The sequence below is a fragment of the Nicotiana attenuata genome, chromosome 6 (assembly GCF_001879085.1).
Source record: "Nicotiana attenuata strain UT chromosome 6, NIATTr2, whole genome shotgun sequence".
NCBI lineage: Eukaryota > Viridiplantae > Streptophyta > Magnoliopsida > Solanales > Solanaceae > Nicotiana > Nicotiana attenuata.
The window spans coordinates 50,803,819-50,824,409 of NC_031994.1; positions in this window are offsets into that span (position 1 = coordinate 50,803,819).

The following is a 20,591-nucleotide window of genomic DNA, read 5'->3' on the forward strand; positions in this document are numbered from 1 at the left end:
AGTAAAGGGAAAAGAATCAATCAATTCTAAACAGGCGAGTGAAATTAGGGTTCATAAAAGAAAAACTTTGAAATCACTCATACGATTAGGGTCAATCAAAGAAGAAACATGCTTCTGCACTTTAGTATATAAACAGAGTGAACGGAAGACATTAGACATGCGAGGCCAAGCACATTGGCAGAAGAAACAACATGCAATAATAGTAGCAATAAACATAGGATTCAATAGATAGTCAGGGCTCACACATATAGCCAAAGTCAAGAAGAGAGTCAAACAAGTAAACGTCTCATAGTAACGGGTGAGGAAACCTTTTGAAAAGTTAGGGTTTCAGCCATAGTCGAGTTGAAAGATAGTAAAAATCAGATAAGTCACATAAAGAAAAGAGGGTCTGGAACAAGAAATTTCAATGGAGTCAAGTGTTCAAACAAACAATTTCAGACCCAAAGACCTAGGGTTTTCAACAACAATCGAGTTCAAAAGATGGTAAACAGACAAGTCAAGCAAGAATTTAAACAAACAAACACACATCTAACAAACAGCTTCGGAACTCGATTGAGACCCAAAAGGAATTAGAGTTTTAACATGCTAACTCAGATGGAAGAACAATATGAAAAAAACATAGCAAAATCAGAAACACGTTAAAATCAGAGAAGAGGTTTTTTTTTAAATAACTTAAAGGAAAACCCTAATTGGAAAAAATGAAGAGTCATTTTTGAAAGCAGGTTAAAGAACCTTCGAGAAACACTTAAGAAAGTCATAGCAAGTACAGATCTAAAGCAGATCTAAAAGAAGGTCGAAAGATCTTAAAGATTAGGGTTTCGAAAAACCCAAAAAAGTTGAGAAAGGCCCTGAAAGTTACCGATCTAACCAGGGGAGTCAAGGATCTGACTCGAACGGCCATGGCTGGCCGGAGAAAGGTCAAGGATGACCGGAGAAGAGCCACGAACTGAAATCGAACAAGGACTGGACCAGACTCCCTCAAGGTCTGACCATGAAACCACAATAACAAACACCCAGGAGCCATATGAGGTCCCTACATGTCTCAAGTGACCACGAGGGGCCATGGATTAGGCAGGGCTTAGGGTGGATTAGGGTGTAGTTTGATGGCGGCGGCTAGGGTTTGTAAGAGTTTCAGAGAGAGTTGAGAGAGAAGAGGGATTCATAGGCGGCAGTTGGTGAGGAATGAGGTAGGGTAAAGGGGTCGTTTGGGTTAAAAAGGGGAAAGGGGTAATGGGAGGGATTAAAGGGGTTAGGTGGGGAGTCCGGGTTGGGTCATTTAAATTGGGTTAGGGGGTCGGGTTTGAGTTGCAATTGGGTTTGGAAATTGGGTCTGATTTGGGCTCAATTTCAGGCTATAATTGGAATAAAATTGGGCTATCATTTAAATAGCCATTTTCCCTATTTAAAATTATAAAAAATAGTAAATTGATTTCTGGAACAAATTAAAAGTACTAAAATGATCTATGACATATAATTAACCATTTAAAAATACTGGACTTAATTTTCATGAACATAAACGCAATTGAATCCTAAAAGAGACTAATATTGTAATTATACAATTTAGCCTTAAAAATACTAAATAATTTTGTAAAAATATTCAAAAATTCCCTTAGCTATATCTTAGCATAAATATAAAAGTTCAAAAAGTGAATCACCAAAAATGATAATTTTAGAAATAATTATTGTGTTTTTATGGATAAAATAGGAAAATAAATTGATTTAAAAAACTTTAAAAATTAAGGAAAAATAATGAGACACTTGGACATACATTATATATGCATACATATGCTCTTTTGAAGGTATAAAAAATACATAGGGAAAAATTGGGTATCAACAGCTGCCCCTCTTTACCCGGGAAGGATGAAAGAGTTGTCGGGTAAAGATATGATGGCCAATTTTGACCGAGCGAAACGGTTTGAAGAGGTTTAGGCCGCACTCTGGCTTCTGAGTTGCCTACATATCCCTGGTTTTACAGGAATCAGGTCATATTTAGTTCGGGATCCGTCGGCGGAGTATGCCGACGGGTGCTTTCCAAGAACGGACGTAATATCTAGGGCTGGGTGAGTGGACGACTTACGAGAATGGTTAGGTTTGATGTGGCTACGGGCACTGGAGTGGAAATTCTCCTGCTGGGACGGCTGTTGCTTGCCGGTTTACCTGCAAATAAATAATACAAGCATATATTGTGCGTAGATTTAGACATGATGCAAATTCCCGTCGGACCATGAATATTGCCTTTGGACGGTTAGGATGACGTCCTTTAGACCATGACGTCTTGGGCCATGAAGCGTACAATAAAGGATTCGCCGGCCATGAAATGATGCTCTCGGTCTATGAGGATGGTGCCTCCGAACCATGACGCCTTTGAATAATGATATGCAAAAGATTAAAGGGGATCCTCAGGCCATGACATGGTGTTCTCGGGCTATGAAAATGGTGCCTCCGAACGATGACGCCTTTGGATAATTTGGCGATCTTTCAGCCCATGAGATGCAGTATGAGGCGATCTTTCAGCCCATGAGATGCAGTATGAGGCGATCTTTCAGCCCATGAGATGCAGTATGAGGCGATCTTTCAGCCCATGAGATGCAGTATGAGGCGATCTTTCAGCCCATGAGATGCAGTATGAGGCGATCTTTCAGCCATGCAGATATAGTATGAGGCGATCTTTTAGCCATGCAGATGCAGTATGAGGCGATCTTTCAGCCATGCAGATATAGTATGAGGCGATCTTTTAGCCATGCAGATGCAGTATGAGGCGATCTTTCAGCCATGCAGATATAGTATGAGGCGATCTTTCAGCCATGCAGATGCAATATGAGGCGATCTTTCAGCCATGCAGTTGCAGTATGAGGCGATCTTTCAGTCGTGCAATGTGGCGATCTTTCAGCCGTGCAATGTGGCGATCTTTCAGCCGTGCTATGTGGTGATATTTCAGCCGTGCAATGTGGCGATCTTTCAGCCGTGCAATGTGGATGGAGACAACGTTTAGTCTCGGAAGGCAGAATAGTAGCCTTATGCAATGCAGATGCAGATAGAGGTAGAGTTTAACCTCGGAAGGCACACTGGTAGCCTTATGCAATGCAAATGCAGATAGAGGTAGAGTTTAACCTCGAAAGGCAGAATGGTAGCCTTGTGCAAGAAATAAAATAGCAAATGGCAGTAGAGTTTTCTTAGCTGATAGCAGATTGTGACGTGGTGATTACTGGGGACATTGTGACATACGGAATATCACTGGTGTGTGCGTATAGCAAATGTTGGTAAGTGCAATGGTTCTGAGAGCTGAATAATATTCGTCCCATGGGTGTATTATATGTTTGATGATTTCACAATCCAAGTGCCTGCATCCAAAGAAAAATCGTGAGTTTTATAAGGGGGAGGTTAGTTCGTGTCCCTGCTGGCTTTGCTTGACCTACTCGGCTCTGATCTGGTGATACTGTATGCATCATTGGGGTAGCATTGCTAAACAATGCAATTTCAGTAATATGCATGATTTTGTAAAAAATATGACATGATAATAATAATTTTTAGATGAACCGATGACTGTAACGTGGTTCGGGACATTGCAACCTCCTTTGCTACAGAATTTTGAGGGTCCTCCTCAAAATTCTACCCCAGTTCAATGGGTTGATGCTTCTAGCTGTTGCTTGCGACGATCGACTAAAATTATTTCGGAATTTTGAGGGTCCTCCTCAAAATTCTGTCCCAGTTTCCAATTGCGGGGGGAAACGAAAATTTTATTGAATTGTGACCGAACCCATAGGGCTGCCTACGTATCCCCTCTTAAACGGGAATCAAGTCAGGCGTAGTTCAATTACATCATATAGGGAAAACATAAAGATCACACATAGTAACGCTTGACTACATATGAATTGATCGGCTTTGGCCAAACTTCTCCGTCCATTTCTGCAAGTATGAGGGCTCCTCCCTTCAGAACCCGGTGGACCATGTATGGACCCTGCCAATTGGGAGAGAACTTCTCCTTGGCTTCATCTTGATGTGGAAAAATTTTCTTTAACACCAGCTGCCCCGGTTTGAATTGTCTTGGTTTTACTATCTTGTTGAAGGCTCTGGACATTCGGTTCTAATAGAGCTGACCATGGCAGACTGCATTCATTCTCTTTTCGTCTATAAGGGCTAGTTGATCATAACGACTTTTCACCCACTCTGCGTCGTCGAGCTCAGCTTCCTGTATGATACTTAGGGAAGGAATTTCTACCTCAGCGGGAATGACGGCCTCCGTACCGTAAACCAGCATATAGAGGGTTGCCCCGGTTGATGTGCGGACTGTGGTGCGATACCCTAGTAGAGCAAATGATAACTTCCCGTGCCACTGTTTATGTTTCTCTATCATTTTCCTCAATATCTTCTTGATATTCTTGTTGGCAGCCTCTACAGCTCCATTCATTTGCGGCCTATAGGCTGTGGAATTCTTGTGTTTGATCTTGAAGGTTTCACACATAGCTTTCATCAAGTCGCTGTTGAGGTTGGAGCCATTATCAGTAATAATTGACTCTGGAATCTCGAATCGACAAATAATGCAGTCGCGGTCAAAGTCTGCCACGACTTTCTTAGTCACTGCTCTGTAAGATGCTGCTTCGACCCATTTGGTGAAATAATCGATTGCTACTAGGATAAACATGTGCCCGTTGGAAGCAGCAGGCTCGATTGGTCTAATAACATCATTCCCCAAGCGGCGAACGGCCAAGGTGAGCTTGTTGCATTAAGTTCATTTGGAGGTACCTTTATCATATCTGCATGTATCTGACAGCGGTGGCATTTCCGGACATACTGGATGCAGTACGTTTCCATAGTCATCCAAAAGTAACCTGCTCGGAGTATCTTCTTTGCTAAGACAACACCGTTCATGTGTGGACCGCAGGTCCCAGCATGAATTCCTTCTAGTAGCCTGGATGCTTCCTTTGCGTTGACACACCTTAGTAATCCCAAATCGGGAGTCCTCCTATATAGGATTTCTCCGCTGTGAAAGAAGTTGTTGGACAATCTCCGAAGTGTGCGTTTTTAGTAGGATTTGCCAGCTCTAGGTACTCTCCCTTTGCCAAATATTCCTTGATATCATGGAACCAAGGCTTTCCGTCTGCTTCTTCTCAAACATGGGCACAGTAAGCTGGCTGATCATGGATCTTTACTGGAATGGGATCAATGAAATTCTTGTCTGGATGTTGTATCATAGACGACAAGGTAGCCAATGCGTCGGCGAACTCATTCCAGACTTTGGGAACATGTTGGAACTCCGTCTTCGTGAACCTTTTCCTCAATTCCTGTACATAATGCAGATACGGGAGTATCTTGGAGTTCTTGGTTGCCCATTCTTCGCGCACCTGATGTATGAGAAAGTTTGAATCTCCAATTACTAGCAGCTCTTGAATGTTCATGTTAATGGCCATTTTGAGCCCTAGGATGCAAGCTTCGTACTTGGCCATATTGTTGGTGCACGGGAACCTGAGTTTGGCAGACACCGGATAATGCTGATCGGTTTTTGATACTAGGACTGCTCCCATGCCAACTCCTTTGAAATTTGCTGCTCCATCGAAAAACATTCTCCAACCGTCATTGAATTCTGCAATATCTTCTCCTATGAATGATACCTCTTCATCAGGAAAATACGTTTCAGGGGTTCGTATTCTCCATCCACGGGATTCTCGGCAAGGTGGTCTGCCAGTGCTTGTCCCTTGACCGCTTTCTGAGTTACGTAAACAATGTCGAACTCATTCAATAGGATTTGCCACTTGGCTAGCTTGTCGGTGGGCATGGGCTTCTGAAAGATGTACTTCAAAGGGTCCATCCTTGATATGAGATATGTAGTATAGGCGCAGAAGTAATGCCTCAGCTTGTGAACTACCCAAGTCAAAGCACAACAGATGTGCTCCAACAGAGAATACCGGGCCTCGTACGGGGTGAACTTCTTACTAAGATAATAGATGGCCTGCTCCTTCCTCCCCGTTTCATTATGCTTCCCCAGAACGCAACCGAAAGCTCCATCCAATACTACGAGGTAGAGTAATAGGGGTCTACCTGGCTTAGGCGGGACCAAGACTGGTGGTGTTGACAAGTACTCCTTGATTCTGTCGAAGGCCTTTTGGCAGTCATCGGTCCATTTGGTGGCAGCGTCCTTCTTTAACATCTTAAAGATTGGCTCACAAATAACCGTAGATTGTGCTATGAATCGGCTGATGTAATTGAGCCTTCCCAAGAAACTCATCACGTCCTTCTTGTTCCTTGGCGGTGGCAATTCTTGAATAGCTTTGACTTTTGATGGATCCAGTTCTATTCCTCGGCGACTCACAATGAACCCAAGCAATTTCCCAGCAGGAACCCCAAATGCGCACTTCGCGGGGTTCAGCTTTAGGTTGTACCTTTGCAGTCTATTGAAGAACTTCCTCAAATATTCCATGTGATCAGTGGCCTTCTTGGACTTTATGATGACATCATCTACATATACCTCAATCTCCTTGTGTGTCATATCATGAAAAATGGTAGTCATGGCCCTCATGTAGGTGGCCCCTGCATTCTTCAGGCCGAACGACATCATCTTGTAACAGTACACTCCCCATGGCGTAATGAAAGCCATTTTCTCAGCATCTTCTTCATCCATCCAGATCTGGTGATAACCCGCGAAACAATCTATAAATGATTGCAACTCATAGTTGGCGCAATTGTCAATCAGGATGTGTATGTTCGGCAGAGGGAAGTCGTCTTTCGGACTAGCCCGGTTGAGATCCCGGTAGTTGACACAGACTCTGACCTTCCCATCCTTCTTTGGCACTGGCACGATGTTGGCTAACCACATCGGGTATTCTACTACCCTGAGAACCTTAGCCTTGACTTGCTTAGTGACTTCTTCCTTGATTTTCAAACTCATATCAGGCTTGAATTTTTTGAGCTTTTGCTTTACCGGCGGGCATGCTGGATCGGTTGGCAACTTGTGAGCCACAATAGACGTACTCAGACTAGTCATGTCATCATATGACTAGGCGAATATGTCCTCATATTCCCTTAGAAATTCTTTGTATTCCTTCTTTTCTGATGGCGATAAGTGAACACTGATTCGTGTTTCCTTGATATTTTCTACATCTCCTAGGTTAACAATTTCGGTCTCGTCCAGGTTGGACTTAGATCTGTTCTCAAAGTTTTCAACTTCTTTGATAATCTCATCTGGTATGTCATCTTCCTCTGAATCAATGTTCGTTTGTTGCTTTGTCTCATGGCATGTCACAGTCATTGGTTCATCAAGATAAGTAATAGTAATGCTTGTATAAGTAAAGTAATGAGAGAAAAATAATAATGAGTGTTGATTCATAAGAAAAGTCGAAATGCTTTGATAAATTTCATAACTGTTTTGAACATTGAAGATCTTGTTGCGGGAATTAAAATGCGTAGTAAATAAAAACAGTGCATGATGCTTGTTTTAGCCTTGCTACCACGAGGCTCGTCGAGCTCTGGTTGTCCTGATGGTCCAGTTATTGAGGTATGCTCCTTTGCTCACGGCCTGTATGGAAGGGCTTTCCTCCCCCTCCTCCTCGAGAATAACACAACAGTCCATGTCATTGTCTTCTAGGAACAAGTTCTTTACTGCTACCAGTGCTTCTTCTTCGTCTGACCCATAAACAACGTCAGCTTGTTGGAAAGTCTACTCCAAATGCAGTATTGGCTGCTCCAGTGGATAGTAAGGACCGTGCCATGGTGGCGACCAATTGTTGAATTCTTCCCAGGTGTACTCATATCCCAGACCGAAAGTAGTGCCGTGTTTCTTAAGTTTTATAGGATTAGCAATTCCTTGGAGGTTCTTTCCGAGCCCCTTTCCAGGTTCGTCCCACTCCAATTCAGTACTCTCGATTTTGCTATCCCAGCATTTATCTTTGTCAACAACATTTACCCGTTCAATGTGGTGGTAAGTCTCTCCACCTAGCTTCCTTCTCCCTTCGATTGGCGGAATGGTCTGGCGACTGTATATAAGGTTGCTACCGTCGCCATGAATGATCACCTCTTCGTGATTCCATTCAAATTTTACTGCCTGATGCAGTGTTGATGCTACAGCCCCGGCAGCATGAATCCATGGTCGTCACAACAGCAAGTTGTAAGATGCTGGCACGTCTATCACCTGGAAATCAACATCGAACCATGTTGTTCCAATTTGCAAGCATAGGACAATCTCACCGATGGTGGACCTCTGGGAACCATCGAAGGCTTTCATATTGATAGCTCCATGTTTTATCTCGTGCAGTCCTTTACCCAACTTCTTGAGTGTTACCAGTGGACAAATGTTAAGGCTAGATCCTCCATCGATCAGGATTCTAGTGATAAAATAGTCCTCACATTGCACGGTGATGTGCAGTGCTTTGTTGTGTCCCAACCCTTCAGGCGGCAGCTCATCCTCATGAAATGTGATCTTATGGCTCTCCAACACTTGTCCTACCATGTTAGCCATTTCTCTGCCAGTGATGTTGCTTGGTACATATGCTTCACTCAGCACCTTCAACAGAGCATTCTTGTGCGCCTCGGAATTTTGCAGCAAAGCAAGAATGGAGATTTGCGCCGACATTTTGTTCAACTGGTGGATGACCGAGTATTCCTTGGCCTGTATCTTTCTCCAAAGATCATCTGGACCTGTCTCAATGATGGGTGGCCGGTCAGAGGCATGCTTGCTTGACTCAGCTAGATGTTTCGGGGTATAAACTCTACCAGTTCTCGTCATACCCTGTGCGGCAACACTCTCTTCGAACCTAACCTTGCCTTTCCTTCTTGACTCGACTGTATAGTCCCAGGGTACAGCCTTTGTATGGAATGGAGTTATGGTCGACATCGCCACTGGGATCGGTGTAGCTATCCTTACTCCGAACGGAGTATGTGCCTTGGGTGGTAAAACTGCAACTTCAAACGGTGCGGGTGCATTCGCCGGAGGCATGAATTTGACCTCAATTATTGCTGGTGTCTTTGCAGATGACGTTGCTTCAAAATCAAGTGGCACAGGCATATTTACCGCAGCATCCCCACATGGCTGAATCTGGACTATGATTGGATTACGAGTAACTATTGGCTTCTTTGGGTCATCACCTTCTGCGATCAACCCGATTGATCCCTCAGGGTCCAAATCGTCTTCTATTTCAATCATGTGAACGCCTCCACCCTTATCGTTTGGTAGAGGGTTATTGCGGACGTTTGGAGCGGGTTCCTTCGCCACAATAATCTTGTTATCAGTTAAAGTCTGGATCTTGTCTTTCAAGGAACGACATTCATCGATGGTGTGCCCTTTCATGCCGGAGTGGTATGCACAGGATTTGTTTGGGTTAACCCACTGAGAAGGGTTCTCAGCAGCAGGGATGGGGGTGATATAACCAGCAGCTTTGAGTCTCTCGTACAACTGGTCAATAGGTTCAGCAATGGTTGTATATTGTTTTGGAGGTCTGCGATCAAAATTTGGTCGGGGTCTAGGGAAGTTCTGACGTGCAGGAGGTGATTGATAGATGGATGGTTGAGCATTGTAGGTTTGGACATGTGCGGGTTGGGAATATTTGGGCGAAGTAGGCTGATATATGGGAGGCGGAGGTAATTGATAAGTGGGTGGTGAAGCTTGATAGGAGGGTGAGGGTGCTTGGTAGTTCGAAGTGGGCTGATATGTGAGTGGAGGTGTTGGGTATGTTTGGTATTTGATAGGAGATTTGGTCCTTTGTGCAACCATCACGGCTCCTACGTCCTTTTTCTTGGACACACCACCAGACTGCAAGGCCTTATTTGTAGCTTCCAAGGCCTCGAAGTTTGTAACCATACCGCTTTTGATACCCTCTTCAATCCTTTCACCCAGTTCGATAATGTCGAAAAATTTGTGGCTCTCGATCATCATTAGTCGTTCATAGTATTGCGGGTCTTGGGCCCGGACAAAGAATTTGTTCATCTGTTCCTCCTCTAAGGCAGGTCTGACCTTAGCAGCTTCGGTCCTCCAGCGAGTAGCATACTCGCGAAATGTTTCTGTAGGCTTCTTCTTTAGATTTTGAATATAGAACACATCTGGCGCATTCTCTGTGTTAAACCTGAACCTGTCCATAAAGTCGGACGCCATGCCTACCCAGCTTGACCACTTTTTGGATCTTGGCTGATGTACCAAAACAGCGCATCTCTTTTCAAGCTCCTCATGAATAGCTTCATGCGAATTCTCTCGTCTTTCCCTACTCCAACCAGCTTGTTATAATACGTCCTCAAATGGACCCTTGGATCGCCTGTACCGTCAAACATCTCGAACTTCGGAGGTTTGTACCCCTCGGGCAGTTCGATATCGGGCTGTATGCAAAGATCTTCATAGTTCAGCCCCTCAATTCCTTTGTTTCCTTCAACATCTTGAATCCGGCTAGTCAATTTCTTAAGTTCCTCAGTCAGGTTCCTGATGAGCAAGTCTTTATCATCAGACTCAAGTGTGCTTGAGATGTGTTGGGTGAAGTGTGGCATGGTCTCCACGTAGATGGGGGTGTCATGGTGGGTGTGAAAGTGGTCGTTTGTGGAATTTTGGAGTTCTGGGATGAGTAGCGGAGTGTTATTTGAGAGGTGGCTGGTGGTGCATTGGGTCTTTGGTGGAATAGTGTAAGGACCGGGGTGATTCTATTGCTTCGGGATGTTTTGAGGTGGTGTAGGGTTCTGAGTATTGGGAAAGGTGATATTTGGGGTGCTGAGGGAAAATGACAGGCTTGCCAGATTCCGGACTTGATCGAGCTCTTCCTGGAATTTCAGCAATTTCTGTTCAAGTTGGGATACATTTTCCTTAGGAACCTGAGTACCATGACCATTAGTGGCCTCTACCCGTTCAGTTGAATTCCCCTTTCTGACGTTGTTCAAATCTTCCATCTTGCCTTTGTTCTTGTTTTTGACAGGACTAAGAGGAGGAGTGGGTGGAGGGCCCCTGGATCTCGTGGAATAGGATGATGTTGCCAGAGTGCACGAACTAAGGAGGTGAATAATAAAAACAAAAACAAAAACAAAAGGTAACCAAGTCAGTGAAGATCATAAAGAGTATTGCAGTATTTAAACACATAGTGCGGGAATGTAAATCGTGTCCTGATTTGGGGACCTCTTTATGCCTGAGGTGGGCCTAGCGACAAATTGATTTGGAGAACTTAGGATGCTAAATGCCTCATTTTATTGATAAAAATAGACGAATCCCCAAATTGACACTAAATAAATAGGAAATGAAAATCACTAATGGCCATCGGCCTTATTACATTTTATAAAGCGAAGAGAAAAACTCCTATCTGCTTGGTCCCAGAAGGACCTTTCCCAGATTCGGCATCCTTGGCTCCGTCGAACAGCTTCCCCAACTCGCGAAGTCCCAGCAATAGGTAGGCCCTGGCTAGATGTCCGCCTTCGGTTCCTTCAGCATTTTGGCAATCTTCGACCCTTTTGAGAACTAGAGTGTAAACCTTTCCACCAACTTAGCAACCTTGGGTGGATGTTGGTGACCATGGCGAATCTAGGGACTTCGTGCCTCATATTTCTGCAAGACAAATAAGGTTAGACCCTACCCCCACCAAGACTCGACTATTTAATATCAATAATTAGCATGAAGCATTTTATTCTCTAAATAAATGCACAGAACGTGGTGATGTCCGTTTGGGTTTAGGAAACCCAATGACTTTGGACAAGGCTATCTTAAAGGATCATTATGTGGACAACATAACTGACCCGACTAGGTTGGACCATGATGCATGCACAGTTTGAACAGAGTAAGGTTTCTATGGGGTTTTAGACTGGTACCCTTGAGCGGACAACTCAAGGGGGAAGGCACGGAACCGTCGACTGCATCGCTGATCGACTGGTTTTACCGCAAATATGCCTTTCCGGATTTAGGGGGTAATAATGTAGGAATAGTGCAACCACTCATTATAAGCGTTGCTATGGTATTTGTTTGGCACGAGTGGAGTATGATGTCGAGCATGATTATGCAATAATTAAAAGAATGTTGACATGTATTTGCACATTAAGAAAGCGGTAAATACAACAGTTTCATAATTTAAAGCAATAAAGGAAAGAAACCAGGGAGATATGTCAGTTTTTCTTTTAGAGAAGAAATTAAAGGCTTAAAGGAATTAAACAAATAATTACACATACGAGAGGTACAAATTCACAAGAACAATCTGAAATGGTAAAAGCCTAAAAATCCCCAGCAGAGTCGCCATGCTGTCGCGCCCCCTTTTTCCCTCTTTGCATCGGAAAATCGGGTTTATGACATTTTGGGAATAGGACAACTCATTCCTTTTGGGAACTGGGTTTTGCATTTGAAGAGTCTCCACCTAATGATTTAAGGTGCATTAGGACACCTATAAGGTTCACTTCTAAGTTCGTTTGATAACCAGAGATAGGGTAAGGGCTTGAAATTATCCTAAGGGGAAGGTGTTAGGCACCCCTCAGGATCCACTAGTGTGGTTCCCGGCCAAACAATTTTTTGTGAATTTGTGCAATTAGCAAGTAAACAAATAAGGCTCAAATAATAGGGGATTTTGAATTTAAATACACAAGTGTTTGTTTAAAACAATAAAAAAGCAAGGTTTTGAAAAGAGTTATGATCTAAGCATGCTGATGAATGTAAATAGGTCCTAGGTTTGTTTGTAATATGGATCACATCAGTGCAATACCCGGTAATCACTCCTCAGAACATATCCATATCTACCCTTCCCACCCCATCGAGGTATTAAAACGTGGATTGGTCTCGACCACTATTGTATGCTATTACCCGTCCCATTCCTATCAGTCCCAGAGGAAATTAGGACTACTATTCCTAAAGGGGAGGGATATTAGGCTAAATTTTAGGTTTCAAAAGGTGAAAAAGCTAAGGCGATACAAAAAACACATAGGACTGCACATAAAAATGAAACATGTAAACAACTAAAAGGCTCATGTATACCTCCTCAAGCAAAGCACATAAATAGCATGACTTAAACACAGCCAGGGTCTGAATCTAAAGTACTAAGGCAAAGGGAGTTGTAATTGTTGAGGCAGACCGGTTTATTACATAACTCAGATAAGAAGTCCGAATCAGGCCTGCCTGCTGGTTGTAGCAGTTACTAATTAACAAAAGCGGGCTCAGTTTTATTTGTTGTCACCTAAGGCTTGCCTAAGTGTTTGGGTGAGATCCTATAAACATGATATCTATTAATGATTCAGAATGTGGCGAAGAAGTAACAATTCTAAAATAAACGATTTGAGGTCCTATAGACATGCTTTCTAAACCGTATTAATAAGAAGAGAGAGAGAGAGAGAGTTGTTTTAAAATTAGTTCAGAACAGTATGAGTCGAACTGATTTTAGACTAGACTGGTTTCAGATTCTATAGACATTGATATCTATTATTGCTAATTTTAATTCTTATAGACATGATATCTAGTTGAACGTGAAACAAAGCAGGCAGGACTTGCTTAAAATTCCTATAGGCATGATTTCTATGAAACGATACTAATTTTAATCTATTGGACATGATGCCGGATTATAACCAATTGGATCCTAAGAACATGGTGTCTAAGTGTGGTAATAAACATGCATAATTTAAGACAAATCCTATAGGCATGTTATCTAAAATGCAGAATTAAAACAGGTCCTATAGACAGGTTCTCTAAATGCAGAGTTAAACATGCAGACTAAAAAAAGGGCCCTATAGTTATATTATCTAAATGTTGAATTAATCATGCAGAAAACAGGTCCTATAGGCATGTTATCTAAATGCAGAATTTAAAACATGTCCTATAGACAGGTTCTCTAAATGCAGAGTTAAACATGCAGACTAAAAAAAGGTCCTATAGGTGTATTATCTAAATGCTGAATTAATCATACAGAAAACAGGTCCTATAGGCATGTTCTCCACCCTTCTAATAGTTAATCATGCATCACTACCCAGACCTTTCCACTAACCAACCCCAATATTTATTACAACCTATTACAAACCAAATAATGAATTACATCAAAAAAGTGTAAAATAAGAAGTTACAACCATAGGAAGCCTGATTCTGACTTCCTCTCTGAGTTATGGAACAAACCACCTCAAATGCCACTTGTTTCAAAGTCTTTCTCAGACTTGAGTGTGTCAAAGTTCCCTAAGGGTCTCAAGGGACCCCGGGCAGTGCTTACACCCAAGTTGCATAACCAAATAGAGATGAGTGCAGTGTGGAAGGGCCAGCCCTTATGTGTCCAAGTTCAGAGGGAGATCATGGGTCCCAAGGCAAGGCTCACACAAGAGGGGCAGAACCTAAGTCTAATAGTATAATTGAAGTGCAAAAACAGAGATTTAAAACTGAATGGAGAATAGAGAGGGGTAAGGGTGATTGGAAAATAGTAGTAGTAAAGCTAACACTACACAGAATCAACATTTTTAGACAAAGGGGTCGGGGATTTGGGAATTCATTGCAGGGAGCATATGACCTTAGGAAGGGGTCAGGTTTGGGCATGCACAGCAATAGATGGTGCTGGTATGCCCATAAACCAGCCAGAGAACACAACACATAGAGAGGATATGAAGCATATGACCCCAAGGAGGGTCAGGTTTGGGTCATGCACAGCAATATCTAATGCTGACATGCCCTCAAACCAACCAGAGAATACAAACACATATGAGATATGGGGGTTTGGGATTCATAAGGCATAATCACATAATCAAATGACTGACAGAGTATTCATACATAACAGAACACATTGATTTACTGCATGCTTTAGGAATGAAACTTGATTAAACACAATCAGGAAACAGGCAAGAGTGAAAGCAATAGTAAAGAAAACATGTTGTTTTTTATGCTTGAAGATTAATTAGAACATACCAGTCAAGAAGCAAATGCAGAAAGAAAATTAAGCAAATTTCCACAGCCTAGCCTTGGCTTTCAGCCGGCTAGACGAGGTAGCAACACAAGTAGTAACAGAGAAAAGAGAGAGAGTTTTTGAGTGAAGTGTGTGCTCTGAACTCAAGTGGTTTTTTTTTTGTGTTAATGAATGCATTATGGTATTTATAGCTTTAAAAATGAGTAGAAAAATAAGGTAACAAGTAAAAGTTTAACACAAATATGGAAATAAACCCAATCAGAATCAATTAATACAAGTACTTCCCTTTAATCAAGGAATTACTGCTTAACAGATACTAACAGGGATAATTAAAGAAAGAAAATCAATTTGAGGAAGATTGATTTTTGACCATATAAGGGATAGTAAGAATATAGATTATACAATTGAGTCTAACTACAAAATGTACTTAATTTTGGGAAAGGATTCAGCAGGGATAAAACATCACAACAAAGGAAGGGAATCAATCAATTTAAACAAAGCGAGTGAAACCAGGGGTTTATAAGAAAATATTTGCAATCAGTCGTAACTTGAGGAAATCAGGATCAATCAAGAAAGAATCATGCTTTTGCACTTTGCCATATAAATAGAGAAGAATGAACAAAAACATCTGACATGCAAGGCCAACCATATTGACAAAAGAAGCAACTAGATGAACACAAACATACATCAGTAGCAGGGGTAGGCTAGGGCTCAGTAGTAGAAGAACCTACTCGAAGCATAGTAGTCAACAAAGTCAAGCAGTCACATAGAACTAAGATGAAGGAAACAGTCTAACACATAGCAACATGTAGAGGAGGTCAGACCTACACACTGAAATAAGTAAAGGTAGTCCACGGTAACAAATGAGGGAAGTTTTAAGAAATTAGGGTTTTAACAATAGTCGAGTTAAAAAAAATGGTAAGAGCTTTGAATCAGTCAACAAAAAAGGGGATCTAAGCACAAAGAACTTAATCGAAACAAGTATACATACAAAAGAAACAAAGACATTTCAAGACCTGGTTAAAACTAAAATGCCTAAGGTTTTAACACGATGAACCAAGTAGAAGAAAAATATAAGCAAATCGTTCAAACATAGTAAAATCATAAGATAACACTGAAAGTCGGAGAAGAAGCCTTTTAAAAGAAGTTTAAGAAAACCCTAATCTTTGAAGACGAAGAGTCATTTTTAAAGAAATCGGAAAAAACCTTGGAGAAGAACATCAAAAAGTTCATGACATACATAGATCTAATACAGATCTGAAAGAAAAATCGAAAAGCTCTTAAAGCTAGGGTTTCAGAGAACCCACAAAAATGAGAAGAACTTTGAAAAGTTACCGATCTAGCCGGAAAACTCGATCTGACTCGAACAGCCACGGATGGCCGGAAAGAGGCCATGGATAGAAGTTGAGCCAAGACTGGACTAGATCTCATTGAGATCTGTCCATGAAATCATGGAAACAAACAACCAGGAGACACAGGAGATCGGTACATGTCTCAAACAGCCATGAGAGTCCATGGATTGGGTGAGAATTGAAGGGGATTAGGGTTGATCTGGGTGGCGGCGGCTAGGGTTTAGGTGAGATTGTAGAGAGAATTGGGGAGAAGGGGATTCAAGAGCGGCGGGTTGGTGGAAATGAATTAGGTTAGGGGGGTAGTTTGGGTTTATTTTAGGTAGGTGAAATGGTGGCCGTTGATCTGAATGATCAACGACCTAGATTAGATGGGGATCCGGGCTTGGGTTGGGTTTAAAGGGTTAGGGTCGGGTTTAAATTAGAAATTGGGCCAGGGGATTGGGGATTCGATTTAGGCAAGATTTTAAAGCCAATTTTGGCTATAAGTTAAATAGCCATTTTTCCCTTTTAATTTATAAAAAATACCAAATAGTTTTTCTGAAAATAAATTCAAAAAAAATAAAATGATTTATAATACATGATTAACAATATAAAAATACAATACTCCATTTTATGAATATATAACATAATTAAACCTTAGAAATGGCTAATATATCAATTATATGCAATTTAGCTTTAAAAATACTAAATAAAATTGTAAAAATATGTAAAAAAATATCTTAGCCATATTTTGGAATAAATGTAAAATCCAATAGATGAATTATCAAAATAATAATTTTGGAAATAATTATTGGGCTTTTATGGATAAAAATGGAGAAAATAAATCAATTTAAACCTTTAAAAATTATGGAAAAATAATAAGACACTTGGACATGCGTATATATGCATATATATGCTATTTTGACGGTATTTTGCATATTGAAAATATATAGGAAAAAATTGGGTATCAATAGTCAGTCCCCAAGCCATATTCATTGGGCCTTTCTAGTGTTGGTTCAGCACGCCGAGTGTTCACTGGTTTGGTTGTGTTTGGAGTTCTATTCTGACTCTAAAGTTGAGCGATGGCGACTTGCTGAGCTTGTAGCATCTCGAATATCACTTGGAGGATGACTCCCCTTCTTCCATTCTTGGCGTTCCATGGTCCCCTAGCCGAGCCTCCCTGTGTGCATTCCTTACGGGGTCTGTGCCTGCCTCCGTATTTAGAGCGTTATGCAAACTAATATCAACTGGTTCCATATTTGGCACTCCTTCTGGGTTTATGGGTGGTACACCGACCCCTATACCGCTATTTTCTCTGAGTCCCTCACTGTCGTGAGCTGGTGCGTTTTGTGTGCTAGACATATCTTAGCCTGAAATCAAAGAATCTTTGACAAGAAAAAGTGTGAAGATAACGTGTGTTATCAGAAAACTAGCACCAAAATAATCGCTATTAACTTTAGCCCCACGGCGGGCGCCAAACTGTTACCTCAAAAAATGTGAGTAACAATTAAATAAGATTTGTGGTTTTAAAGATATGTGATTTATTCTAATACTAGTGAATGTACAAATAATGTTAAGTTTAAGTAAGAACAATTGATGAACCAAATCAGTGTTGTAAGAGCAATAAGGACCTCGAGCTCGATTATCTCAGGGGCCTCGAGGTGAGCTAAGAACAATAAAGTATGAACAATAAAGTAAAGACAATAAAGCTGAAGAACAATTGTTGAGCACGTTAAACAAGAAAACCAGAGTAGAATGTTCTATTGCAGAGAATGAGATATCCTTTACAAATGATTTGGGTCCCCTTTATATAGGAGGGGATAACATTTTACATTTCAAATTACGGTAAAAAATTCTATTGGTATAGCCGTATAACGTCCTAGTACAGACTTGTACTATTTCGTGCAAATCTTGTCCTATAATTTATATCCTGACCCACGTGTCCTTGAGAAATTCCCGCTCTTTCTTGAGTGTCTTCGAGATTGTACTGCCCTCGAGACAGGTCACGACGGGTCCCTGATTTGCTTCTCGAGGTGTGCTCATAATGGGCTAGCTTGATTCTTACTTCGAGCTCCCAGAACTCGGGCTCGGAGTGTAATCAAATCTTCGAAGTCGAGCTCTCCGATTTCTACCGTTTACAATAATGTTGCTGATCGGCTTAGAATTTGGTTGTAGTTCTTGTCGAAGGAGAGAGATCTACAAGACTTGTTAATCTGATGAATGGTTATGAGTTTTGTGTGTTTCTTTCATCATCGGCAGTGTACGAAGGTTTTAGAATGAGATTTTGTTTGATATGAGGTTTATTACTGGTATTTGGGTTGTTTTGAGCAGCTACGGTGATCGGAAATTTTGCTAACGAGTATGCGAGTCGTGTGGTATGTCATGTGAGTACATCTTGGGTTATAGTTATAGCTTGAATAGCCTGTTCAAACTTATACAGTGTGTAAATGCGAGGTTCGGGTCTTGTAGGGAATTTCGGATGTTGGAACTGGATTCTGTGATTTACGGGCTAAGGTTGAAGTAATGATCTTCAATTATGTTGTGTTGTCAGACCTATATGGAATAGGGTGATGTGGAATCACCCTTGGGTATGCGCATGGTAAGCTTACACGGCGGTTCAATGGCTTTGTAACGACTCTTGGCACGTTCGAGGATGAACGTATGTTTAACTGGTGGAGAATGTAATGACCCAGCTGGTCATTTTGAGAATTTGCATTCCATTCAGCTATTTGAAGTCTTCAGTAGCATCGTATGATGTATTAGACTTGTGTTAATTGTCGGTTTTGGTTTTCACGTTATTTGGAATAGACTTGGAAGAATGATTCTCAACTAGGAAGCATTAAATTGGAAAAACTGACCAAGTTTGACTTTTTAGTACTTGACCTTGGATCGGAGTTTTGATGGTTCCTTTAGGTCTGGATGGTGATTTTGGACTTGGGCGTATGCCTGGATTTGCATTTGGATATTTCTAGAAGGTTTCAAACACTATTTGGCGAAAGTTGTAAATTTAAAGGTTTGGAATGTTCGTAAGTTTGACCGGGAGTTGACTTTGATGATATCGGGTTCGAATTGTGATTCTGGGAATTGGAATAACTTCGTTATGTCATTTGGAATTGTGTGCAATATTTGAGTTCATTCTGAGTTAATTTAATAAGGTTCGACACGAGTTTTGGAAGTTGAAAGATTCAAAGTTCATTAAGTTTGATTTGAGGTGCGATTCGTGGTTTTGATGTTGTTATGCGTGATTTGAGGCCTCAAATAAGTTCGTGTTATGTTATGGGACTTGTTGGTATGTTTGGACAGGGTCCCGAGGGGCTCGGGTGAGTTTCAGATAGGTTTGGGTTGTGTTGTGCTCGTTTTTTTATTTTAATGTTTCGACGTCGTTTCCTTGAAGCATAAATGGTACCACATTAAGCAAATGAGCTCCAATTTATGTTTTGAATGAAGAATTAGATCTGTATCGTAATTATAGAGGCATAGCAAAAATAATCGTTAAATTTGGACATGTTTATGGTCATTTAACTAAGAATTGGGTTGCCGTTTTTTTAGATTAATTACGAAATTGCTATTGACTTCATATTTAAAAATCTGGACTATTTCTATATATTGAAACCAACATATCCCTGAATTATAAGGTCAAATGGAGTGATTCAAAAGCCTAACTTGACTGAAATTTCATAAGAAACCCATTAGAGGCAACTAAAGCGAGTTTTGGGATCGTTTGGCATGAGAAACGAGGCAGAACAGCTGCATATATATATATATATATATATATATATATATATATATATATATATATATTATCAATGGTTTGTTCATTTGGTCATATTTTGAGTTGGGGAGCTCGGATTTGGGCGATTTGGATGCAATTTTCACCTTGGATTGGGGTAAGTGTTCTCTACTTATTTTTTGTTATATTTCATGAATCCATATTCATTTTTGGCATTTGATTGATGATTTCAATGTGAAATTTGGGGGGTTTTGTCTAAAATTTCATAAAGTGAATTTTTGAGTTTTGAACATCGATTCGGAGTCGGATCTGAGTGTAACTAGTATGGTTGGACTCGTAATTAAATGGGTTGTCAGATTTTATAAATTTTGTCGGGTTCCGAGGTGCGAGCCCCGATTTGACTTTTTGGTTGGCTTTGTGATTTTGGTTAAAGATTCCACCTTTATTGATTGAAATTGTTTCCTTAGGATTTATTTGATGTATTTGAGTTGATTTTGGCCAGTTTCGAGCCGTTCGGAGGTCGGTACGTGTGAGATGGCATTTTTGGAGCATCGCTTGGCTTGCTCGGTATTGGATTTGGCTTGTTCGAGGTAAGTAACACTTCTAAACTTGGTGCTAAGGGTATGAAATCCCAAATTACGTGGTAAGTGTTTGGTGCTGAGGTGACGTACATGCTAGGTGACGGGCGTGTAGGCATGCACCATGTGAATTGTGACTCAATTATTT